The 27,751-nt window shown below is 43.5% G+C and overlaps 1 long non-coding RNA gene across 1 annotated transcript in view; it reads right to left on the bottom strand.

Moving 5' to 3' along the window:
- Positions 1-27,751, bottom strand: part of LOC148399731 (uncharacterized) — a 124,963-nt gene that overhangs the window by 16,333 nt on the left and 80,879 nt on the right. The window contains exons 5-7 of the long non-coding RNA XR_015857999.1: positions 20,290-20,344; positions 15,540-15,715; positions 487-622 (exon numbers count right to left, since the gene is read on the bottom strand). This is a non-coding gene — a long non-coding RNA (uncharacterized LOC148399731). The remainder of the gene's footprint in view (positions 1-486; positions 623-15,539; positions 15,716-20,289; positions 20,345-27,751) is intronic.

Below are 27,751 nucleotides of genomic sequence, written 5' to 3' on the forward strand. Positions count from 1 at the left end.
CTTTTGGACCAAAATGATGTCCAAAAAATATAGGATGACATTTCTGTTGGCATTTTAACTCAAATATTTATGTTTGAACTTTTCAACTTTTGGATCACATTTCTGCTGAAAATTCCAAGTCGTTCCACCTTTGGACCAGATATTGCATCAGAGTTGCAAATTGTTCAACTTTTGGACTGTAGAAAGTCAGAGTGGCAAACACGGGGTCACCAGCAACTCAACTCACAGCACCCCGATTGTACTTTGGCACACAAACTACCTGGAGTCCTCCAGTTTCACCGGTGTAAGTGAATTTCCGTCACCGTGTGCATTATTCAAGCGGCGGGAATTATTTATCCGACGTTCATTATTTATATTTAGACAAGTTAGCTTGTCCGCGGGGAGCAGGTCTCATTTTCAGGCTGCTATTTTGTAAACAGGCAGTCACACGGGCGACAGTTCCTCTGATTTAAAGAGACAGGCCTACTTACGCAGAGTGATGCCTACCTTGAATTCAAATGGAAAGCCCATCAATTTTTCATCGTCCTCTTCCGTGCGACGTTTGCGTCGTCGTGCTGTGCGCTGCGCTCTCTTTTGCATCCCCCCCCCCAATAATCTGGACAATGGGGGACGGGGAGGTGAGCTGGAAAGGCCACAAGGGGCAAAATGGTTACATTTCTCAGAAAAGTTACTTAAAAATTAAACCGATGCAATTTTATTTGATTCAAAGCTTAGTAACACTTGATTTAAACTGTCTGAACTTCTTTTAGAAATCAGGAACTTTTGGAAGACTTGTACATATGGTTGTTGTTTTGAGGGGGGTCAAGGTTTTTAAAATGTTTATGAAAATTCAAGTCAGAATTCTAAGATTTTCAAATTTTGGGTCAAACAAAATGTAGTAATTTATATCAGGAAGATCTGTGCAAAAAAAAACAACAACCACTCAATCCCAACTGAAATTTTCATAGTAATTTGGTCCAAAAGTAGAAAACTTGTAACCTAAAATTTGGCCTAAATGAATAAGTAAATTGACAAACTGAAAAAAACATTCTGACAACAGTTCCATGTAAATATATATATTGAAAAACATACAAACTTATGACATTTTGATTTTTTTGGGTCACATGGACATACATTTTCCTTCCAAAATTTCACCCCCATCCACAAAAAGTAGGAAATATCACATCTTAAAAAACGACTCCCCTCAAGATTAACCTCAAAGGGTGCTTTTAAAAAGTTCTCATGGACCAAGTGGAGGTCTGCATGTTGGTCCACATTGCAGCTAAGCGGCGGAGTAGAAAGACGGGCCGCATGGTCGGACCAGACAAGCGTGCGTGTGTTTGCTCGCCGAACAAAATGGCTTTTCAAAGAGAATAACGTACAACAACATCTTGTCAGCTTTGAGACGCGCTTCTATATTTCTTTTCGGGTTGGCATTAATTTTGAAAGGGGGCGTTTTTTTTCCTCCCTTTTTTTTTTAAGAGTAGGCAAAAAAAAAAAAGGCAAACGTCTCCAAAAAAGAAAAGCACGGAAGACACGAAGCGGCGCGAGTGTCAAAATGGCGGTGAAGAATTGATGAGGACAGAGCGCGTCTTTGGGCGTCTGAGAGGACAAGCGCCGCTCAAAAAGGGAAAAGAAGTTCCACATAGATAAATTTTAATGCCCCCCTCGCCCGACTCTTGACAATTCTTTGTCACCCTTCTTCCCTCTTTTCTTTGTCTTCTTCTGCAATGACATCCAAACAGTCACATGTGGCGTGTACACACGGAGAAGAAAGATGATGGAGGAAGACTTGGGCGGGGGTCGGGGGTCTTTATAAAAGATTCATCACAAATGTCTCTAATCCACGACTGCATTGTCAAGAAGATGTTATAAAGCACACATTGTAAATGGATTCTTCCTTCACTGACTAAAGTCGTTTCAGTGCAGACACGAGAGGGGGGGGGGGTAACCGGGACAATTGAGAGGGGGGGGGGGGGGGGGGGGGGGGGGGGAAGAAGACGAGTGCGAGCAGATGAGCAGCACTCAGCGTCGGGACGGACTCCGCATTATATGACGTCCCGTCCCCGAGCGCATTCCTGCTAATGTACGAGCTGGCCTTGCTCCCGCTCGGCGAGGTAGGCAGTGCCCCCTTCCCACTCCGGAAAGTAGATTGTTAGGGAGAAATTCAAAGTTGTTTGACTTTTGGACTAAATTGTAGCTCAAATTTGTTCTCTGACTTTGAAAATTTAGGCCGGGTATTTTTTGGGGTTGTTTTTTTGTTCAAATTCTGAAAATCTTTGCTGAAAATTCTAAATCTGGACTTGCCTGTGTTGTAAAAAAATCAAAGCAAACACTTCATGCTTTGGATGATTTATAACAAACTCAAAGTGTGGTGTAGCCGAGCCAAGCGGTCGCTTCGACATCTTCGCGGTCCGCTTGGAAAGCTGAGACCTTTCGGCACCGCTCGCCCGTTTATTGGTCACCGCGGGCAACGGCAGGTAAAACAATATGGAAGCTTGATAACGTTAGCTTTGGCTGCGGGCACCCGGCCATCAATATCACACATCCTCTGCTGGAGGACACCAAATTTGAGCAGCAAGGTCCGCGCCGCCTTTCATCTCGCATCAAAATCAGGCGCCGTCGTCCCGCAGCGACGTGACACAAAGCCTCTCGTGCTTTTAGTGGCACTTTGGAAGATAAGACCTCAGCGGAGCAAAGAATAATCACGCCTTTCTACTCTCTACTCGTGCCCTCTCGATCGCATTCCATATCACGTATGATTTATTCATTCCTTCGTGGGAGAGATGTGGAAAAAAAGCAAAGAAGTCACAGCAAAAGTGTAGTGGAACGATAAAACAAATTGACAAAAGTATTATTTCAAAATCATGTTCAAAATGTAGACACATTTAAATCGTTAATACATGAAAAAAAATCTGACCTAAAATAAATTTGGAATTCTTCGCAACTCTGAACTAAACTTTAAAAAAACTCTGGTCAAACAGTAAAACAACTGGGAATTATGATCTAGAATTTGGTCCAAAAAAAAATCAAGCAACTATGAATTCCAACCTGAAAATCTAAACTAACTAGTCCTGAAGTCAAACAACTCAGAATTAAATTTGGTCCAAAAGTAAAACAACTTTTGGGTAACAACCTAAAATGTGACTTTCTGTAACCGTAAGAAAAAGTGAAAATGCACTTTCATATCCACATCATTGTTTGACTCCTCACCAAACAGGATTTTTGATTTGAAGAACTGCCACAGATCTACAAAGTTTTACAAAAGCATCTTTTTTTATCATTTTTTTTTTTAATCTATGACTTGTAACTCTTTTCGTGTCCACGTAAGAACCACTTAAGAGCGCCCATCTCCGCCACCCTTGCTCACATCTGTGCTTGCATCTGCGTCCCCAACTGGTGCAATTAAAAACACATGAACTCGGCGCAAGTTAGTTTACGGCGAGGATAATGTAGTTTGTGTGTCACCGTCAATCCGGGGCGCGACGCCCAAACTTTCAAAGCGCATATGAATAATTGGAGAGGAGCGCTAAAAAAAAAAAAAAAAAAGGGGGACGAGAGGTTGTCGGCGGGGCTGAGTCGAAGACGAAAAGGAGAAGTGTATGTGAGAAAATGACATTGTTATTCATGCGAGTCTTTGTCACATGTCGAGAGGCGGCGATGCGTTCCCCCGAGGCGGGCGTTGACACGCTGACGTTCAAACAAAGTCAACAACTGTTTTACTCTGATGCTCACTTTCAGTCTTGCTGGAGGCGAGGTTTGTCTGCCGTACATTTGCCTGGAACTTGAACATCTCCTGCCAGCATAGCGACTTTGCGGTATTTACAGTACATGAAAGGAGCAGGACCTCCGGGGAGAGGGTGTTTAAGATCCAACGTTGGAGGCGTGCGTCATTGCGGCGATAACATCGTTACGCATTTAATGGTGTCAATATCGTGGAGGGTTGAGTTCACGCCGCTGAGAAAAGTTTACCCGACAACAAGCACCATTAGGAAGAAACATGAGGGTCAAAATTTAAAATGTTCTTAAAGATTAAAAGTTATCATTTTGCAATTTTGAAGAGAGTCAAATAGTTTTGAAAAAAAAAAGAATCTGGTCCAAAAGGAGCGCAAGCTACAATTAAAAAGGACACAATAAATAACACGTAGCTGTAAAATGAACCCATTTTCCTTATTTTTCACTTTCAAATGCAAATTGGCTGCTGCTTCATTATAACGTGTGGCAAAATTTCATGAGACACATTGATTTTCGGGCGGCAGGCCCCGTAGGCGCAAAGGTTTGTCTCCGTGCTAACTAACGTTAGTCGCGGCTTGGGGCTAGCGCTACGCGAGCGCTATTTGGCACATCTGGAGAGGTAACATTTACATAAGCTTCTCTTTGTAAACGGGAACCTTCATTAGCATCGTGGCGCTTTGAACTGGAGAGAAGGCCGCGAGAGAGGCGCTACGGCGAATTAGCGAGCCGCGCTACCGTTTTCTCGCATCCTGTTTACGACGAGTGTTCCGGGAAGGCGGTGGAGTTTCACCAGTAAAGCAGATACTGATTTTCAATATATTTTTTTTACATTTTTTTTTCAATATATTTTTTTTTCAACAGCTTTCAAGAAATTAAAGCGACCTAGCTTGACAGCTAGCTGACATATGTAAACTAAATTGTTGGCTAAGTTGAAGCTAGCCAGTAAGTTAGAAATTAGAAAAATATCACATTCAGTAGCAAGATAGCAATGTGGGTTTCACCTCCAACCAGTAAACACGTTTTACCTGAGGTCATCCCACCAGTCAAGTTTAATTATTCAACACTTTATGCATGATAGGGCACAAAATCACATTTCCCTCCTTCAGTACGGTCGCTTCATTTCTGCTTTTATTTTTATCTCCAGCTCACCAGTGATCGTTTCTCGCGTCAAAAGGTCACGACCTGAAGCGTTGGAAATTTAGGCCTGAATCTCTCTCTGAAAAATTGACAGATTGGAAAATGAAGTGAAAGGTTTTCTTTTGGGGATACTTGCACTCAGTGCATGTGTGTTTGTTGCTTAACGCTGTCTGCTTTACATTTTTAAAAAGCAACACACACACAAGACACATGGTGAGTAAATTATTGAAATTTTCTTGTCTAAAACCTGTCTAGCTCTTGTAAACAAGTGTAATTCGGTGCACGGTGAGCGCAAATACCGCATGTCCGTGTGTAATTTAGACATCATTTATTTATCCGGCCGCCTCCTGATGGGCTGACAGAGGTGAGAGATGCAGTGCGGGATTTTACGCTCGAGGTCCAACACGTGTAATTCTAATTTAGGAAGAATATCTTTTTTTTTCCTCCTGAAAATCTGCGGTATAAAGAGACCAAAGTATAATGTTTTACTGTTTACTGGCGCATGTACCAAATTCAAACATGGTACAGGCAGAACGAGTATGTCGACCCTCTTGTCAAAATGTCGACCTCAGGATCAAAACATCCGGGAAAACCCGAGCTGTTGTTTTAAATCGGATGCTACGCGACCCTTTCTTACCCAGCCCCTGGCCAAGCGGAACGACGACCATCCGATTTCCTCCTTCGTCTCCCCTAAAAAACCTCCGGACTCACCCCCCCACACCGGCTCCACATATGATTAAGGGTCAAGCGTGCCACCTCATCTCCAGGCACTCATTAAAAAAAAAGTGGGGTGGGTTGGACAGAGGGGTGTGATCGGCGACAGGGAAGAGAAAGCGAGGCCGGGACGTCTACCCTGGCACACGGGTGCTAATGAAAGCCATGAATCACCGTGTGCTCTTTTTTTAAAAGAACATATTAGCGGCATCATTAACTCTGCACAAAGGCCAATAGACAGGTCGCCCCACCAGCAGGCTCCCTGCCCCACCCACTCGGAGCGTTCGTTGCCTTTCATATCCCCTGGAGCCACCCCTCATTAGGGGGACCAGTTTGACTGTGTCCCCCCGGATGGATTTGACTGAGATCTAAGGCATTAGCGCAATGCGCGACATGTTTAATTATATCTATGGAAACGTTAGCAAGAAAACATAAAACCAAAACAAAAAACTAGATAGGCAGCTAAAGGTATTGGGAACTGTACTTAGCGAGAAAGAGAAGAAGCTAGCTAGCCACAGAGCGCAAAATGGCTAAGTTGAAGGTCAGCTACAGACAAATATAGCAAAGAGAATGAGCTAGCAACTAAAAGCTAACACAAACTGTCTCAACACGTTTGATTATCCTGCAAGTAACTTTTGCGAGGAAACGGTCAGAGTTAGCGATTTGATTTCTCAAAACCCATTTTGGCCGACACGCTCCCGTTAACCTGCCACTTCCTGTTTGCACCAAAACAAGCCCCCCCCTCCCTCCCCACTTCCCCCCTGCAGACGCCCTACAGCGCCTGCCTGTGGTGAGTCTTCAGGGGCAGTGACCTTTTCACACAGCCTCAGGACAAAGTGGCTTGCCCTGGAGCGACAACCACCACTTTTTACACCCACCCCCTTTCCCAAATCCAAGCCAACCTCAGCTACTCCAGGACCTGTTGTTATCGCCCCCCCCACCTTCCAACGTACATTGGGGAGCAGACCCGGGCCTCATTAGGAGCACCATGATGAAACGAGCTGAAAGTCCTGAGCGCTGACTTGAATCACAGCAGCATGAACCGGCAGGGCTCATCTCATCGGCATTAAATCATAGATAACCTTTCTCCCCGCTATCTTCTAACCATCGACCCCCCCCCTTCCCTCGTCTCATTTTTCCAACCCCTTATTCCCCGCTTCCTTCTGCCGCGCCTATTACCGCTACGCCGCACAATTGTTACTCTTACCGCTCGGCTGGCAAAGAGGCATCAAAGTTTAACGCCGACAACTCGGCGCAGTTCTCGGTCGCATTGCGTGGAGTTGGGATTGTCGGAGATTTTCATCATGCGCTGCGATTCCATTTCTTATTCTTAACTTTCCCGCCAAGTAACACACAACTTTCACGCTAATATGGCGCGTAGGAGCCATGTTGTTGCTGTCCCGTGAAATTCACGTACAGGGGAGCTAAACCAAACTGAATTTCAAAAAACAAAAGTTAAAATGAAATAAAAACTCACCACAATGACAAGTCTAAAATCATTATAAACCCGTTTGTCTACAACCCTGACAAGCTTGTGTGACTGTTTTATTTTGGGGGCAAATAATTAATTAGGTCCCTCAAAGGAAAATCAACATTCTGTAAATAGATTTGTCCTGCTCAGCAATATAAATAATTAGCAAAAAAAGAATAATTCTATATATTTATGCCATTATTATTCTGCATTTTAAGTGTCTTTTTCTTTCTTCCCCCAGTGCTCCTTTGGCTTCTTTAACGTCGCTGCACTTTTTTTTTTTTTGCGGGTCGATTATCATATACCCGCTCTTCCATCTTAGGGCTTATTAACCTTTTTGTTGGAATATCTGGAGCATAAAGGGCTCATTAAACATTTAAACACACACTCACCAGTATGAAAAATTAAGAAAGCCAAAGTTTTATTAACCTGTCGTCATACTACCAATAATAATAATCTGCTCTTGTGTCTTTTTTTTTTTTTTTTTTGCACATTAAAGGATTTGCGCTGCATAATAAAGTATCTCGTCTTGCACTGATTAACTCCGCTTTAATATAACATTAGGTTTTCCCCCTTAAACTGGCTTTGTCGTAGAATTATGCTTTTAATACAAGGTGCAAACTTAGCAATGCGCGTCGCCCGCGGAAATACAGATTTCTAATTATCAGCCGCAGCTGCACCAATTTTTATGAATAGATTAAGAACGGCAGCCGTCCTGACCCCTGCATAGGTGCAGTTGATCCACGACACTCTGGCATTCCAAAAGCGCCTTTCAATAATTTAAAGGTATAGTCGGTATAACGCTCGCGGTCGTTACGCCTCGCTGCTCACTGATGACATTTTTAGACTTTTGGGCACTTAAACGTGTCGCTGCCGTCGAAAGAAAATCAAACCCTCCTCCTACCCCTTTCCCGCTCGCTCTGATGGCATATCAAACCAGAGGTGTCGCTTTGATTTTTTGGGCGGTTTGCGTGCCGAGCAGGCTGGGAAGGAAGGATGGATACCTGCAGGCGCGTACACCTGCGTGCCAACGCGTGGGAGATATGCTTGTTGGGGGTGGGGAAGCATATAGATGGCTGGGATGGGATGGAGGACTGAGATGGAACTGGCGTGGCTTTAATAGGACAAAAGTTTTGAAAAAATATTTTAGGATTAGGGTTTAGTTAGAGATTATTATTCTCAGGGACTGCCATCACAAATATGTAAAGTAATTATCAGTCAAGTCAGAAAAATAAAAACTAAGCTCTATAAATAGCAAAGTATGCAAAGTTATGCTGATGTAATGTAGATACAAATGTACAAAAATATTGGCACCAAGATACTAAAAAATATATAAAATCCTATATTTTAAATTGCATGCAAATGCAAATATTTAAATTGCAAATAAATGAATACGTGATACAATATAAAAAGTAGATCCAGAAATCCATTAAAAGACTATTTATGACACTATTTTTTTTCAATTCATATAAAATAATTGTAATTTTAACCAAATATCATGTGAACAATTGAATAGCCATCCACGATGCTCCAGCCAACTCATCTAATCAGACATTTCCATTTTCCCAACTAAAAGCACAGTGCAAAATAAAGCCCAACAAATGGCCGTCCGGCGGGACGTGTGGGCAAAGCCGAATGTCATTCTCCTTTAAGTCATCTTCCGCCATGAGGCTGCGTTGAAAGCCCCCAGCCGCCCCCCCCCACCGTCCCAAGTGCGGCATACAGTATAGCTTGCTTCCTTAATTAACACTCACTCTGTGGTGTAGCGTTGCAATAGCCAATGAATATTTCAGGCCCCCCACGCCGCCGCCATTTTGAATAGGTCTTTAATCGAGACATTCCCGTCGACCGCTCGAGCATGAAAAATGCACCAGCCACTTAAAAGCAATGGCCAGTCGCAAGGAGACACTCCGACACCCCCTCAAGACCCGCCGTCACTCAGTCTCAGATGATGAGGAACTGCGTTTTCATCACACGCGTCCAGCTGGCGAGATTAGCCTAAAATGGTTTGATGGTGAAACATTAACTCCCTTTAAATCTCGCGCCCACCCGGCATTTTTCAAAACGGAACGCCGGGTTAATAATTCAAGCCGGGCACATTCGCCTCCGAAGCCGTATTAATCGTCGTGGCGACCCGACGCTCCTTTTGACGTATTTCAACTGTTATCTTGGGGATGAGCTCATTACCCACAGACAGAGACAAGACGGGCAAATGTGAGCGAGGGCTTAATGGAAAAGTGTAATACAAAAAAAAAAAAGAAATTAGCCCGGACACCCAAATTGCTTTAAAATTAAAGTCAAAATATTCAATGGCAGAGAATTTTACTGTATCTCCATGCGGCAAATGATAGCATGTCTATGACAAAAAATTAATATTTTCTTTTTTCAAATTTTAAAATATATATTTTACTAAGTAAAAACTAAAAGTGAATGCATTTGCCTATCTTGCAAAAAATACCTTTGAAAATAAAGGGCTAGCTAGTAGGCAAAATAGCTAGTAGGCAGCGAGTGCTAGCGGGTAATGTTAGCGGTAAACTGGACTTTACTAGGTATCTTTTTAGCTTCGAAATGTGTATAGAAAATATTTAAAAGTTGAAAGTGACATCCAGAAACGTCTTGATTTGTTTTAACGTTGGCTTTGTTGAAATAAGGCGAACACTAGTGTCTTCTTTGTCGCTCACATTCTTTTTTTGATAACAAGTCAATGTCTCTCACGCTCTACTTTGACCTCCTAAGTCATGTTTGACTTACTGTCAACTTTAATATTGAAGCATCTACACATGCAGGCCTCGTCGCATGCTTTAAACATGTCATGTCGCTGTAAACATGCTTGTATGTAGCAACACCTCCTCCTCAGCATTCTGGACCCATCAAAGAGACGTTGCAGTATCTAAAGAGATTGTATAAGTGCTTTACTGACAGAAAGGTTGGTGAGGGTAAAACTCAAATGGAGTTAAATCGCAAAGCTAATAAGGATTTCATAAATGTCACTTTTATGAAGTGGCATTTTAGGGACTGATGATTTCCACATCGCAGTTAGTTAGCCTGTATTGATTTCTAGTTGGTTATTCCAATATTTTGCATGCAGCGGTGGCCTGACTTAAAAGTTATATATTTAAAATAAATATATATGTATATATTTGGGGTTGTAAAAATTTTTTAAAAAATTACATTGACTGTCTACATGTGCTGCTGCACTGTGTGTGTTCAAATCCCCACCATTCACTTTAAAGGTTTATTCTGTATCGATTCATCTATGGCGTTTTGCATTGCGTGTTATCATGACAAAGTACCAACAGGTGTCCTTCTTTATGACCAGAAAGCTATAAAAAAAAAAAGAAGCAATAAAGCAAACCTTGTTGTTGAAATATAAATAAACCTTAGACATCCCTTAATGAGCGTTGCCTCTTCAGCCTTTTCGCAATCACATCTGGTTCAACGCGTGTTAACACGCGGCGACCCTGCATTAAGGCCTCCCCCCAAGGTCCGCAACACACGTCCCCCTTTTGTCTCTAATGGACTAGTCGACTGCGACGACGACAACAAACGGCGACGAGAGTGATAAGACGGGGAGAAGTGAAAGTGATGTGTGAGGGGGGTGAGCGGGGGAGTCGGTGGCTGAGACAACAACTGACATCTCAGGGAATTTCACGGCGCCGGCTAATCCAATGTGATCGGCGGAAGATTTTAATATTTAAATAGGCCAGCAGAGGCACCAGAAGTTGCTAATTAAATTATAACTCATGCTTGAAAAGCAAAAGTGCATGTGTTGTGGGAGCCTGAATTATTCACGCCCGCCCTATATCTCGTCTTTCTGTTAACCTGCAGACAAATGGCACTTGCGACGGGGGCTTTTTAGATCTCTCGTTCCCTCTATTTATGTATAGGGTGTGTGTGTGTGTGTGTGTGTGTGTGTGTGGTGGCACTGTCAGATACAAGAGCAAGGCGGCCTTGTTAAAGGTGGGGCTCAGCCATCAGGGCCCAAATCCAAACAGACTGGCCCCACGATTGAACAAGCTCGGAATTAATGCGGTGCGCTTAATTGATTCCCTATTGCGCAGCAGTGTTATAAAAGTAATTACAGTAACTACAGTAGTGTAAGGGATTACTTATTAAAATGGGCAATCTCGGTAATATTACTTAAAGGTCACAAAAAAATGATGAAAAAAGGAGAAAGAAAAACGCAAATTATACATAAATATATTGTTCCCTAATTGTGATGATCCAGACAGATGAATTATATTTTTCTATATTTATAAAAAGTTGAAAATGTCAATAAAACATAATAAATAAAATGTGTTATTTCATCATTTTGTTATGAAAGTAAAAGGCCTAACTGACAATATTTTAAATGTCTCTTAACTTTCAATAGTTATTTGTTAAGATTTTAATCAAGTTGAATGGCTGTAAAAAGATTTTTAATCATGTAGTGTACTATTTTGTTAATGGAAACAATGCCATAAATTATTTTTATCTTTTCTCCTGTTATTGGATGTTTTTCCAGTGGCTATTTGGCCATTACAGTAATTTAAATAAAAAAATAAATCACATAAACATGTCATATTTACCGTATATTAATTTTGTGAATCCCTCAACCCAACATCGCCACGTTATAAATAACATGACACGAGTCCGTGTGTTAATAAGGTGTCAGTAAAAATACATTCCAGCGCACTACATCATCCTCCTCCTCACCTGCTTATTAAATCTCCAAAAAGTATCAGAAAAAAAAAGTTTATTAATGAATACGCCCTTGAAGGATGTATGAGACGCTCACAATATCTACGAGAAACGTGAAATATTAAGCGCGGCCGGCATTCATATTAATGGCAAGATTACACATACGTCGGAGGGATTCAATTAAAAGCGGGAGCCGCCATTGATGGCGTGTTCGTGTCAAGCATATAAATGTACTTATGGCTCCGGGTTACAAGATTTTCATTCATTATTTCATAGATATTTATATATATTTTGTCCTCGGCCAGGTATGTTCGCTTTGGGCTACTCGGCCCCGGCGGCGTTATTCCCGAAGAAAAAAAAAAAAAAGGAATTACATTTTTGATGGGAACTAATTAGACGGACCCTGAAAATCCTCCAGACTGTTGCGTCTTCCTGAGCCTATCACTTATTGAGGGGTGCTGGCTGTTCTTCCCGGGCCGCCGCCAGTGTGCTACGCAACAGTGGTAAATAAAAACAGAAAAAGTTTGGAATGGCTGTTTAGTTGCAGTCTCTTGAAGCAACGAGTCGCGTATGACCTCAAACTTTTCAAAAAAGATAACAAGACGCAGGAAAAAGTCTCAGCATCACAAGTCAGGAATTGAACAGGAAGTCGGACATTTTGGTTTGGAGCAGGCCTGTTGAGGGCAAATTAAAAAAGAAAGGTAAAAAAGAAAGGGAGGGGCGAAATTTAGAAAAATAACGTTCTGTTTTACAGATGGAGCCGAAATTGTGTGGCCATGTCTATCATAAAAAATTAAGACCTATTTTTGAAGTTGAACAGAAAGTCGGCCATCTTGGTTTGGACTATACTATTTTGGTGGAAACTTTCACCAAAAAGGGGCTTTGAAATGTAGATTTTTTTTTTAAATTTTACAATTCATGGCTGTCTGGTTCAATATGGACATGGAAAAACATTTTATGTTAGCACCCTTCTCAATATATTTGTCCGATTTTGATGGATCATTTTTTTTTAGACGTTGATCAAGTCTGACTGATGTCTGGATTAAAAGTTAAACTTGAGAATGTTTATTTGAAAACTTTTGAGGACACGGGAACAAAAGACTTTTGGGTTCTATTGTAGTATCCGAGCAGCCTTTAGCCTCTGTCTCCTCAAATAGAAAACGTGCCCCGCCCTGGCTCGCCTCGGGCACGACAGAAACAAATAAACGTACTCAAATAATCGCCTTTAAGTTTGTAATTGTTGTGATCATAAAGCAACAACTTCTCAAGGAGCTGGCGCCGTTCTTGATTAAAGGCGGCGAGCTACTTGGGTGACAAGGAGGCATGATTAATTGATGGCAAACAGTGGAATTTGTGCGTGTTGCTTTGAATAATGTTCAAAAAGCGGCGGGCTGTAATAAAAGCGCGGCAAGAAATTCCAGCTCATTAACATTTCATGGCTAAATTCTCTTTCATATGAAAGAGCCAATATAGGCTGTCACAATCCATCAGGTGTCCAGAGAAAGTGAGATGACACGCTGAAAGGATGGGGAATATGTCAACTGCGGCGCTCTTTCCACTTGTCACTTTGCCCGTGTTTGCCTTTAAGCCGACGCTGTTAGGAAATGTGGCGGCTTTCAAACACTTGGTGGGGCGGAGGAAAATAAAAAAAAAGTGGTTTTGCCATCACAGAACCTTTGGCTGACAGGAGCCACGGGAGGCGCACAAATTCGACATCGCTTGTGATTTATTTCCCGTCAGCTTCTCGTTAACGTTTGCCATCGGAGAATCGTCCCGAAACGAGACAATCGGCCGACGACCGTGCCTAATCCGAAAAAAGCGACTGGAATTTGCCAAACTGCCACAAAACAATGATATCTTGTGGCGAGCACTTTGGCTCAAAGTTTATAAAACAAACATTTGCGCTAAGTGAGAAAGAAAAGTACATCGCAGGTGCTGCGTTTTCTGAAAGACTTGTGGATTTATGTTTTCGTTTTCAGCAATGTCTAATGCGACTTCTTTTTGCAAACTTTAGAAGAATATGTAATTCTCGATGAGAATCAATGACGCAATCACACGGCCGTTATAATTTAACGAGAGAGCTCGGTCAGCAGAGAGGCCGAAGCGGAACGAGAAGGCTCCATTACAACACTAATGGCAGCGCACGGCTCTTTAATGGCGCTCGGACGGAGTGGAAAGGAGAAAATAACGTAATCTTCGAAAATGCTGACCCCGGAAATGTGCTGCTTTATCATTTTCGACTGTTTGCACCAGCTTGGAGTTCCGGGGAAGGCTATTCTGGTGGACCTCAATGCAGAACCGGTTTGGCTACGACCAAAAAAATTGCAACGGCGACCTCATGGAGTCTGTTTCTGACCGATTTGGCAGAATTTGTAGAGCGGCTTTGTTGCTGATCTTGCTACGTTACTACACCAAACCCGAAACGCCTCGCGCCCCCCTTCCGAAAGTTGTTGTAACCTTGTCGCTAACATGCTGTGACCCATTGCCTCCATCACACCCCTCCAGCCATTACCTCTGTCACGCGGCGGCCACGGGGAATAGCTTGCATTAGTAGGGGGAAAAAGTGTGTAGTAGGTGTGATATGGATGGTCCTCACTTTTAGAACAGTAGGGGGCCGGTAAAGCCACACGAGGGTGATTGGACAACGGACAATCCAAATATTGGCTTTTCATCGTGAGGGAGTTATTATTGCATTCACCTCATCAACGTTGTGAACCTCATGGTGGCGTCAAAGCACTCGCTTTACATTCGCCATAGCTTTGATTTGACCACAAATACAGCAAAAAAAAATTCAATGAAGGACAGACCCTTCAATTGCGAACACACGTCGGTTGACTGGATTTGAAAATACGATATCGATATATCTGTTTGAATGTTACGAAGGAAAAACAATAAATATGCGCACCATCACGCCGGCCTCCACCACACGCTGATTAAGAGCGACTCGTACCTCATCAAGCCTCCTCTCTCCGGAGACGAGAGGGTCTCATTACGACAGACAACAATGACACCGTGACTCTCGTGCTAATGGAGTCGCAAAAGTTGCGTCGCCGCCCCGGACCGCGAGCTCGCGCGAGCGTGAAAGCCGACGCGATGGCAATGCCTCGTGGGCAAGTATTATTCTGACTGTATATCATTAGCGGGAGTGCGTTTTCTAATTAGCGACGGGGCGGAATAATGAATACGGCTCCATTAATCAAAAGGTAATATATGTAAAAGTAGTGTTTCGTGGCCTCGGGGAGGAAAGTGAAAGGTAGGAAAGAGAAAAGGGGGGGGGGGTGATGTGAAAACAGCAACGGTGACGAGAACATTGCTTTTAATATCCATTTACACATTCTTTTTTTCTATTTACGCTCTTCGGGGGCCAAGCGGTAGAAATTTACAAGGCCTTGTGTGCTTTCTCTTCAGATTGCGCCACAAATTGTCATTGTTGTGTATTGTGTGTGAATTCCCTGGCTTGGACGTCCCGGAAGGTCCTTAGCAGTCCAAGTCCGGGTTTTTAATTATCCACAGGCTATTCATAAGATGAGGTCCCCGGCGATGTAATCATTAATTAACAGCATTGTGTTGCCTTGCCTGTGACTTCATCACTGGTGAAATAGCACTTTGGCTCCACGTTTTGGGAGTTTTTCTTTTTTTATTCAAAGAAGAAAGAGTTTTAAATTGATAGAAAAACAGCTCCACTTAACTAATTATTATTAATTATTATTATCATTCTTATTATTATTATTTTAATTTAAAAAATCAATTTAATTTAAGACATTTATTCCTTACAAAGCCATAATAATTGAATTTGGTGAGATGGAAATGAGTGATTTCTTACTTGTGGTAGATGCAGAGGAGGCTTCACAACAACATCTAAGTGATTTCCCGGCCTTGGAAGAAGCCTCTTTTCAAACATTTGCACCTCGCGGCCGAAAGTGAGCCGAGCCGTCTCTTCGTGACAGAGGCGGCTTCTCGCCGCATCCTCGGATATAAATAATCTGCAAATGCATAAATCTGTAAAAGGGCAAGATGGGGAGTCAATCCCTTTTGAAATATACATTGGTTTTTCACAGAAAAAGACAGCTGGGGGAACACAGAAGTCAACTTTGATCACCTCAAGCGACGCGACACGGTTTGTTCGCGTTTCAAATGTACCAACATCTCCCTGGCTGTAAAAATGTGGCACTGTGTCATTTTATGACATAATTTTCTTCAAAAGCGGCCTCCGCTCTAATAATTGTCCGCTTGGAGAAATAAAGGCCCCCCCTTGCATAAAGAACGCACAGCTGGGTGGCCATTTTTCATTCCTAACAACCTTGCTAATTAGCTAACGCGCTAACTAGTCAACTATCTACAGGACTGGAGCAACCAGTTTAAACTCAGATTGAAATGTTTAGCGTGGCTTTGCAGTTTTTAGTTAATTAGTTTGGAAGTAGCGGATTTTCCAGTTTAAGTTAGTTGGCAGGGTTACAATTCAACTAAATATAACGTGAAATGAAAATGTTTGCAGAACTGTTTCTTGTGTTAGTATGTATTATATGTAAGATTAATCAAAATTATGAATAATGTCACTAAATTTAATGAATCAAATTAGCAGTTTCACCTTTTGAATTCAACTGCTAACATGTTCCGCAAATTGTCATTTTTTTGAGAGGCACCTGTAAACGCCCAAACCCCTTTTCAGCGCACTGTCGGAACAAAAATCCCCCAAATTGAGCCCTCCGCATCACCACCAGATGGCGCTTTTGGCCTTCACATGGCGCTCATGCAAAGCGCCGTTGCCATGAATGAAGTGATCAGGTATCAGGCCCATATGGGAAGATCCGGCGTGATGTTCCCGCACTCCTCGAGGTCCATTATTCATAAGGATGCCTCGCGGATGCTAATGAATTCTTTCTGCAATTATTAGCATTCTGTCAAATATTTAGCATTATAGTTTATTCATCCGACACGCTGTAGCCATTCGCTGTCGTGCGTGAATTATGCATACGTCTGCTTTAATGCAGCGTGCGCGTTGACACCGGCAAACTCTCCAGTCAAAATACATCGCATCCTTGTTAGCTGTTTGAATGTAAAGCATTTGTTTTTCTGGAGTATCGGGCGCATGCGGAGAGCAAGGCTCAAGGAAGCGCCACTTCATGGGGCCCCGATTCCCAGTGGTGGTGATCTGGACACCGACTTCATTACTTCTACTCAAACAGAAGACAGGATAGAACCAGTGATATACAAATATTGTACTTTGTTACTAGAATGCTAAGGTCAAAATTGACAGCGATAAAAAGATTCTAAATATCCATCCATTTTTTGAATCACTTATCATTGCTAAGGTCGCATATTGTCTGATTCTCTCTCTCTTATGTGTATACTCTCTCTCTCCCTCTTGTGTGTACTGTATATACTCTCTTTCTCTCTCTTTTTTTCTGGCTCTGTTTCTCTGTCTCTCTCTCAAACATTGGAGATTAATTTAATTTATGAAAAGTGATATAAGTATAGGTTGTGACTACTTCTGCAATGTCTGTGCAAAATGCCCGAGTTGCCACGCAAACAAATGGAATGTCGCGAGCCCACGGCTGCAGCCCTTCACGCTCCCGCGCTCATTGCTAGGCCACCCCGAGGGAGCCGTGTCCTTCACGGGACTTCCACCTTGAGCTGCCCTGTTAGCGCCTTTTGCTACCTGCCTTGACGAGCATTGGAAACAGGAAAAAGGCACAAGGCAGGAGTCGCTAACTCAAATGACGCATGCTTGCCCTCGAGAGGAACGCAAACGTGTTTTCAGGAACATTTCAAGGGAATGGAAATCTGGCGATTCATTTTAAAATGTTTCTTAAAAAAACGTAATCGTACAAATAAAATGCTTCTGTGTGGCCGAGCTTCAAATGAGCAAACAGTTGTGCAGCTTGCAGAGGCTCAGAGCAGTCTGCCCTCACTCTACCTCCCGAGAGGAGGTCACGGCTCACCAAGGACCACCACAGAGGAGTGCTAATTACGACAATAATGAAGCTGGATCGCGAGTCCTCGTAGGCTATATCTGTGCGTGCTAGCTACCGACGTGCATTTCGCCTGTTGTTCCAGCCGTACCCCGGACTCCACCTCGGAGAGTGGCAAAAAGCAAACGAGCGCTAGCCTGGCTTGGCTAGCCCGGCTTGGCTAGCCCTTAATGAGCAGACGTTAGCGTAAACACACAACAACGCTGTGGGGAAACAGGGAGGGTCGGGTCAGGGAAGTGATGTTAGCGGTAGGGTAGCTAGCAGACCGGAGCTGGGGGTTCCTGATTAGTGCGCATAAATAATGCAACGGACGACGCTGGCGGGAGGAGGTGATTGGATGGGTGCGGTGTCATGATGATGGGGGGGGACCTTTGTGAGGTCGTAGCTTTTAAGTCAATTAAAAAAACCTGAGCATGACTACTTTGTGTGAATAAACCAAAGGTTTGACAACCCTGGGAAATGAATGTTTGGCCTTTCCGGTATTTGCTATGCCTTCATTATGTTTCTTAGCATTTTTAATGAAGACTAATTAACTAATCTGAATGTAGGTATTTTATGTTTGTAATCCAAGTTGAAGCAACTTTTGTCAACTCCGCTTCTTACCTCACATCTTTGATTGATTAAGCAAAGACTCTCAAGACTGTCAAATGCAAAGACATATATGAAAATGTACTTTGCCCCTATAGCCTCTAGCATTAGCCTCACCTGTCTACTCTGAGAGGACACGACAGCGCCTCATTGCGTATTAACCCTTGCGTGGCTGCAGGCCGCCGTCACAAACGGGGATGCCGGTCTGCTTGAGAGACAGGGTTCAAAGGTCAAACCCATTACAGAGAATTGAGAGACTTTCTGTTTTGGTGGGAGGACATGTCAAATGTTGCTATAGAAACACAGACTATGAACTCTGGCCTCTGTGAACTTTAGTCGAGACTGGTGGACTAAAGTAGAGCGAGGCACTGGGATTGGTTGTGGGAGCACTCAATCAATTTGGACAAAAGTAGTTAATGTGTGAGGAGGACAACATGGACAGTCAGTTGTCAACATAACGCAGAGTTCAGATTGCTTAGCCGAGCTTTCTTTCTTATGCTTTGAGGACCACCTGCTCAAGATTTTGTCCAACAGACTAGCAAAAGCGAATTTGCCAGATTTCTGAACAAATTTCCAACAAACTTCAATATGGAAGAAGAGCAAACTGACATTTGTGACAAATCCAAATTCAAATCAATTTTTAAATCCACTGCACAGGTCTGCGCCCTCAAGCTAGAGAGTGCTAGAGGGCCCGGACCTCCGCCGAGGCCAAAATGTCACTTAAGTCTTTTTTTTTTTTTTTTTTAAACAGACAAATGAATAAATAAAAACAGGTGAAGGCCGGTACTCTCTTCAGTGGTGTTGTCCAACTATAATTTTGTTTACACAAGCTCCATACATGTCAATGTAACTATTCAAAAATATATGAATTTTTGTTCTTTGCATTTTCTCCAAGAGGAGACAAAGGGCAAACAGGAAAGAGAGTGAAACTATAACCTGGGACGGACGATCCGTTTGCGAATTTGAAGGCACGTTGTTAAGTTTATGGACAAAGCAACTAAAGATGAAACAACACCAGTAATTGCCAACCAAAAGCCGATACGACCTTTTGCCTGTGTGGGCACACACAATGACAGCCGAGAGTCAAGTCCAGATGAGGGCATGCATCTGTAACCGAGAGCGAATCCATATTACATGTGTAGCGCTCTGTCTGTCTGGGTCCCGGCCATCAATTATGAATAGAAATATACAGCCTGCACAAGGCAGAGGCCCTGGTGTCAGGCCACTTGTAAAGGATTTCATAAAAGGGGCGACAGACACGAGTTTTTGTCATTCACATGCAAGCCAGGTGACTTAAGAGACAACCGCCGAAGGTTTTTCCCGATTCCGTACACGATCGATGCCCGGGGAAACTTTCTGTTGCTTTTACGCTAACTGCTCCCCTGTTGTGTCCGGCTTGAATCGGACACTGACGTATACTACATGGACACAAGTGGTGGGACTCTGGGAACGATGTTCTGTATTTGAATGACATTCATTCAAAGTCACAACAAACAGTGGGGAAGAGTTTAGACTGGCGTCCCTCAGGGAAGTTCAATAGAGCCATTTGTTTTCTACAGACGATTTAGGTATTTTTACCAATAATAAGATTTATTAATCATAATAATAATAATAATAATAATAATAAAGTGCAAGGCTGTTAATCTGCATAAATGAAAACAAAAATGACTCCATTTTGTAGGTGTTGCTAGAAGGTGGTTGGAAAATCCACATTTTGTCCCATTTTACTTTACATACTGGACTTCTTACCTGTCCTGAAACTTTTGTCAATATACTGTAGTTTCCATACATGATTTTGCACGATGATGGCTCAAACATGTATCCAAAGTAACAACAATAGAACGACAATCATTTTAGAACGGCGTTCCTCAGGGAACTGCACTAGATCCATTTATTTTCTAAAAAGATGGAGCTCCTCCTTTAAAATACAGTACGACAATCACTATCAACACGCTTGAGGGTCTTGCAGCAGTTTCACAAATGTAGTGGAAAAAAAAAAAAGCAGGTACCAACCTTATACAAACACCACATTTTGTCCAATTTTCAATTCGGTTCAATCAGATGGCGGCTGCAATGACAAGACAACAAAATCCAGTTTTAGTCAAATAACCAACACTTTACCTGGTTGTTTAATTTCACACTTGGTGGGTGGAGGGCCACTCCAAAACACCAACCATTTATATACTAGCCATTAAAAAGTCAACTATTCATACTACGTCCCCTTTAACGCTGCCGCCATTTTGTTCCGACGAAACAACAACGGCATCAAACGAGCTTTGTAGACGAGTCATTAATCAAAACAAGTGAACCTTCCGGATGCTCGGCAAGAAAAATAAAACACCCCAAAAATTAAACAAAACACTCCACCTTTGAGAGTGTTTATGTACAAAACACTCCAGTAGAGTAACATGGCGCGTGTCGCCGGCGAAAAACAAATTTGCAATTCTCCTTGTCTTATTCCCAAAGCGCCCCGGTGTACGACACCAGGGGCCCCCGCCAGAGACAGAACAAACAGCGGCTAAGATGTTTAAAAAGCCCTCTGCTGTCTTAACATACCTGTGCTGCTGAATACCAATAGACTGCTCTTACGTTAAGAGGATGAGCAAAAGGGGAGGGGGGGGGTGACAAGCAGCTAGCGAGTGGAACGCTAACTCCTGCGGGTTTCCTCAAGGGCAAAAATGCGCTTAAATGAAAAAAAAAAGTCTTTGTGTGGCGGTGTATATAAAAAAAAAAAAAGTGTGTGTGTGTGTGTGTACTGTGATAACTGGCAAGGCCCCACAAGTGAGACGTATCCCACTGATTTCGAAAAGGTCACTGTCATTATTGTTGCCTGGCAACCAGCCATGGGAAGCCATTGAGGTACAGTAACTTCGTGTGTGTGCGTGCGTGTGTGTGAATTGTAATTAAACATTTGGGAAATTTGGGTTTAAAGGGGAGGCTCAACCTTAACATTTTCAAAGCAGCAATTCAGAGATAATACGGACATTTGTAATCAGAAGAACAATTACAAGTTTGAAGACATCTCTGATGCTAATTACATGATATTGATATAGTCAAATTAATTTCAATTTTCTTTGGTCCAGGTCTGTTTCATGTCTTTGTTGTTTTTTTCAATTATTCTGTTTAAAATCCAGGAAAGTCTTCCCCTATCCCTGTAAAAGAAGTGGTACATCCCAACCAGCACAACGTGATGTTTACACTTGAGACCCCCAAGAATTGAGAAAAAAATGGTACGATCCAGTCACCAGGATGTAAACACAAGGTAAACCCAGATTTGCCAAGCCGACGCCCCCGAGAGGAGGTGCAGTGCGGCGTTAAAGCCGCACCTCGCCGTGTACACAAGCGCGTTGATGTCTGAGTCATGTCCTATTTGTGGAGCGTGATGGATTTCCCCCCCTCGCTAGCCCGCCTCAGCTCAGCGGGGAGAAGGCCGGGGCCTGATAAGGTGATTTATCTGCCGCCTTTCTGCTGGCCGTAATGGATGACACATCCACCTGAACGCTGAAACTTCATCATCTCACCCATTACACACCTGCACCCCTCCACCTCCGCCCTGCTCCCGCAGAGAGAGAAATGAAACACACATATAAGGAAATAGAACACATAAACTTTTTTCCTCTTAACATAAAAAGGAATCTGAAATGATCATGAATTGATATCAAGACCTCTGCAATATATAAAATATAGATTTTATATACATAAAATTAAAATATATAGATTTTACATTTCCTCCATATGATCATCAATGGTAGATGATAAGACAGAGATATTGCTGTCAGGTGCGTGAACATGTCAAATGAAAACATTTTCAATTTGAAACAAATGAATTGTATATTGAATCGTATTTTTTAATTTCATTATTTTTATTGTACTGGATTTTATTGGAATGATTAACTTATCATTCAAAATCAAATCCAATACAAGTGTATCCATAGCTGTTTATGATTTTCTTTTTCTTTTTACAGCGCGTAGAGGGTATCAATTAACCTCGCCGCTGTGCTTCAACGCCTCGGGCCGTCGCCAATGTTTTAACGGGGGAGTGATTGAAGAAGGCGGGAGCAAGGGGAGGGGGGGAGGCGATCAATATCAGATCAAAGTGCGATAGCTCACCTCGCTGCGGAGAGACACACTCTTGTTTACCGGCCATTGTCAAGAGGAGTTATCATCCTAAATAAAGGATACAAATGATCATACATCAGAGCCGTGGCGGCCTTTCGTGGCGTCTTGGCTTTTCTTTTCTCTCTTTGACTCTAGTGGAAAAACTTCACCATTTCGGTTGCGGGCACGAGAAAAGTAACAACGCCGATGGTGTCACGAAAATTACGTGGAAAATGACACAAGGTCTCCACTGATAAGAGCATTACAATAATTATTATCAATTAATTTATCTTTGGTGGTCCAGGAGAAGAACATCTGGACACGCCGTCTCGGCTGTCCTTGTGTGTGCCAAAGGAAACATCTGGCTGAGTGACATTGACCCATGACACCAAGCTCTCCCACATCCTCCGAGCTGTAAAAAGCATGTCTGGAACACGGGCGAGTGGGTGGGTGGGGGAGGAAGGTGGGAGGGTGAAGTGGAAGAGAGGATGAGGAGGAAGGGTGTTATGCTGAGTGTCCGCGGAGGAAAAACCAAAGTGCTAAGATTAGCCGATGATTCAGGACGCTTGTTTTATCCCGGTCGTCGTCATCCCAACCTTCGTTTTATCACGTTTGCTTTCGTCGAACCCGACCGCCGGAACCGAGCAGACGGGCGGGACCGTGGCCGTGATTGAGCAAACAAGCGCCCAATCAATGATGCGCCCGAGCGTGTAACACGTGCCAGTCAAAAGCGATTACGTTCAAACTGCCCTCTTCTACTTCCACTCCACTAGCTGCCAGTGGACGGCCACACGGCAACCTCCCGCCCCCCCTTAGGTGCCAAGTCACCTCAAGGAGACTGACTGGGCTGTCAGAAAAGGCTCCTCTTGATAAAGACATCTTGAGCTTCAGCAAAAGGGAATGGGCCTCTCATTTGGGAACTGTCAGATGCTCAAAATATTGTGATGAAACTGAAAGTCGCAAAAGTTAGTCCATGGCCGGTCTGGAGTTTGGTTTCAAAGTCTCAAGAGCTTAGGACCAAATCTGAACTGCTACACTTAACAAAAATGTAGCTCTCATATTTTTGAACGGGCAGTGTAAACAAATGCCTAGTTCTCTCAAATATTCTATCGAAATCTCTGCAAGGGATTCTTTCCTCGGCATCCGCCTCAGCACGCTGATCGTACAGGTGCGCCTCAGGTGAATTTGCGAACATGCAGCACGAAAACAGCCAAGCGCCGGTTGGGAAACACACAAAGACGCCCGCGTGTGCACACGCACAGGAGGCAGGCTGCGAGCGCGCCGGGTTTGCGTGTAGCGCGCCACATGCGAATGAGGCTAAAAGAAGTGAAAGGCGGGCTTTGAGTCAAAGACGAGCTCGGGGCACGCCGCGGGCGCCGAGCGCGCTCGGCTTGGCAAGCAAAGGCGCCTTCTGTCCGCCGCGGCTTCCGCTCGGCATCTAATGGCGGACCGCCTTTGCTTTTTGGAGGCTGCCTCTCAGCGTAGTTTTTCATGAGTCGAGTCACTCGTTCCGATTCAAACGAATCCATCCCCTTTCAAAAGGAGCCATTCCCATTCGCGATACTCCCAAACGAAGAAACCGTTTGCAAACGGTACTTATCTCTTCCCTCCGCATTTCTCGACCGATGCCGACTATTTCGACTTGGGATTCATCCCCATGTGCAAAATTCCAAAACAAAATTTCGAAATAAAGAGACACTTTCCCTCATCTTCCCCGAATGGCTTGTCCGATTCAAACCATTCCAACGATTCATTTCATTCGACATATTCGGAGTGACTCCCATTCAAAACATTTATGCATTTTCAAATAACTTTTACCTTTAACATTTCGTTTCAATTCATTCCACGGCATTTCAGTTCAGCGGTCACATTATTATTATTATTATTATTATTAATATTATTATTATGGCTAACATTGTCCCTCTTTTTCCTGTCACAGTATGTGCAAGATTGTTTTTTTTCCCCGTTCCTTGCAAGGAAACTTCTTTTGTTTCTGTTCAGAGTTTGAAAACAGGGGCTGCTTCTCAGCGCCGATGCCTTGGAGACTGAGGATTTTTTTTCCTTTTTTTCCTCCCCTGCCTTTTTTTCTTTTTAGAAGGAGTTTTATGTATTCTTTATGATGTGATATACAGCCCGGGAGAGAGAACATTGGGTAACAACATCGCCACGCCAGTTTTCATTCTTGGCATGATGCGAGGGATGAAAATAATGCAAGACGACGACGAGCGTGTCCGTCTGTCGGTACCTGAGGTTTTATCTTGAAGCGTGGCCAAGGTTGCGCTATTTTTTTCTTACAAAAGAGTTAATGCAGATCACTGTGGAAACAAGAGGAACTCACAATACGATTTTTAAGAAGGCTACGCAGACAGCTAGCTAAGACACATAATAATCGTAATAAATAGAAATTTTTATAAATCTAAAATTACTTGGAAGGCATTCTTAATTGTTCATTTCTGCTACTACACAATCAAAAACAATATAAAGAAATAATAAAGTTGATTGATTACATATCTGGCACTATATTCGATATTTTATTTTTTATGATACGGAAACCGATTTGTTCCCGATAAACCAAAAATAACCCTGAGCCACTTCAAAAATGTTGGTACGGGCACCAGTTAGAAGGCACAAAGTAGTTGTAGCGATCTTTCAGGCAGACCTTCTAACAAGTGATTATAGCCAACACTCTGCACTACCTCGTCTCCCGCCTTCCTTTCGCCCCCGGGGGGGAAGGCGACAAGAAAGCGGCGGGCTGGCAACCTCCGTAAACGTGTGTGTGTGTGTGTGTGCATGTACCCTGCCTGCTTCAGCATATTGTGGCCCTCCAACACAAAAAGATGATTAGGGGGGATTTTCTCCGGGGCTGAACAGCATGCCTTTAAGACCCAGACAGCTGGTAAAAGATGTTCGAGAAGAAAGAGACATTATACACTTGCAGGAAATAGAATTTTAAAAAAAGGAACTGTTTGCCAAGGCTATAGAAACAGCTTTACGCAATGAATCGAATAATCGACAACTAATCGATAATCGGAAACTCGATTCAGGTCAAAGTTGTTTTCTTTGCAAAAGATTCTTTATAAAAGGTCATTTTTGCTTGCGAGTCCATCCTGCTGCTAATCTCGTGACTTGGACTATTAAGTGCAGGGTGAAGGTGGACCCCCTCTTGAAACGCACATATCGACTTCAATCAAAATAAACTCCTACCCCAATATTAAAACGCCGTCTCGGAGCTCATATGAAGCCCGCCAACAATATCTATGTATTCCTTTATGCAATCTGCCTTTAATAAACATAGTGTCAGAGGGAAACCAAATCACGGGCGGCTGAGAGCATGTAAAAAAATCAATTAAAACCAAGTCAGCGAGCTGGCTGCCCAATTGTCTGTGGCACTTATTTGATATAATATGGTTAATACCACTGGCTGGCTAAATTAACACAATTTCGTCATCGCTCGTGTGCGCGTGTGGGTGAAAGGGGGAGGGGGAGGGCACTTGGCTCCAAGGGGACCTCTGGGAGTGAGATTAATGCAACACTTGAAGTCAACAATAGGCCTGACCAGAGAGGAGTTCAGATCTACCAATTGCGGATTTGCAGTTTCCTTATATCACAAAAGAGAAATTTGGTGATCAAAAGTATATTCAATAAAACTATAAATTAACAAGGATTTTAGCCAAACAGGAAATAAATCAAAAGGAGGACGAGGTGCCCTGGTGGCTTAGTTGCTAAATGGCTGACTTCCTATTTGAACTTTCATGGGGCCTTTAATGCTAATGTTATGCTAACAGTGACTACCAGCAGACTGGAGAATCTCTGGTGAACTATTTCACAGATGCCAGGAAGATCAAGACATGAGCCCTTTTCTGCCAGATATTTGTCCCAAAATGGTTATTTGATTACCTTGACTGGTTTCAACCAGTAGGTGTGCAAAGGTTACACATTAGCCTGTCTCAAGTCAACATATATGCCAAAGAATCCAACAATGCGGACTCCATAGTTTTGACATTTCAAGACTCATTTTTACAGAAAATTAGGGACCTTTGGGGGATTCCTTCATTTCACCACATGGCAAAACAGGAAACAAATCGTCCAAAGTGCCAAAGTGGCTGACAAGCCACACCAATGGTCACACTCCATCTTGACTGTGTTTTAACACTCCCCAGCCACGTGGCTGGTCATTGTTGGTGGTGCAGTATGTGTGTGTGTGTGTGTGTGCACGCAGTGATGCATGGGCTTCACTGGATCGTTTGTATGGTGTTGCAGAGCAATTGATTCCAAAAGGGGCAGGGGCGATGGGATGAGGTGGGGAGAGTGGTGGGTCCAGCATCCAGCACCTCTACCTCTGGAGGCCTGCTGGGAGTTGGAGCTGCAGGGTGGTACTGACTGGGGGTCACAAGGCATTGTTCACCACCCCCGCCCTACTCCTCTCATGCCGTCTGGAAGCTGTCACACACTTGTAATGGATGGTGAAAGAAACACCGGGAGGGGGGGGGCAGGCGATGTGCTTTTGGGAGCTTTTCCTACTCGGCGACGTTGACGAATGGATGATCAATAGGATGGCAGAGATGCCACAGTGTCATAGCCGACCGAAAAAAGTGGCAATTTTAGTTGAATTACACGTAGATAAGCTTAAATGAGGAATTTTGGGCCAATAATATGACACTAATGTTCTGTGGCAGTAGAATGATGGTTTGGGGCTGCTTTGTTCCTTCAGGACCTGGACGGCTTGCTGAAAAGGCTGAAACTGCTGCTTTTTCATCAGAAATCAGTTTGTGACCTCAAGCTGAAGCGCAGTCCGCTTTCAGTACAAAACGTCATGTAAACACCCCCGCCTCATGCATACTTGGGGGGGGGGGACACTGAAATCAAACAAAGCGCCAATGAGGCTTAATGAAGACGCTTAAGCGCGCGATCACAGCCGACAGATGGCTTTCTGTCGCGCGTCCAGGCGGAAGCTCGGGACACCTTGCCGAGTTGAAAGCGAAGTGCCAAAGGCGGCGCTGCCGGTGGGCTTCCATCCTCGGTGAGGGTCAGCACCAGTTTGTGCTCGCAATAAAAGGAGAATCCCAAAGTCGGGGGTAGATGTGTGAGATCTCAAATTTGAGACTTAGTAAAGCTTTCCTTGCTATCGTCACTGTAAAGAGCTCAAAGACAGCGAGGTGTAGTCACATTTCCAGCAGGGCTGGCTGGCCCTGGGATCAGAGGATTATGTAAACCGGGTGCCGGCTCCGAGCGAAGAGCTACTCGGAGGTGCGATTTGACAATCCTCGTGTCAAAGCGTGGCCCCGGCCCGAGCTACTGTACTACGCAAGATGGGCAGACGGCGGCGTTCACATATCCAGAGGGGGCAGCGGGAGAGCAAAGCGATATTTTTCTCGTG

This window comes from Syngnathus floridae, chromosome 4, assembly GCF_059516105.1.
Source record: "Syngnathus floridae isolate MCC-2025c chromosome 4, RoL_Sflo_1.0, whole genome shotgun sequence".
Lineage (NCBI taxonomy): Eukaryota > Metazoa > Chordata > Actinopteri > Syngnathiformes > Syngnathidae > Syngnathus > Syngnathus floridae.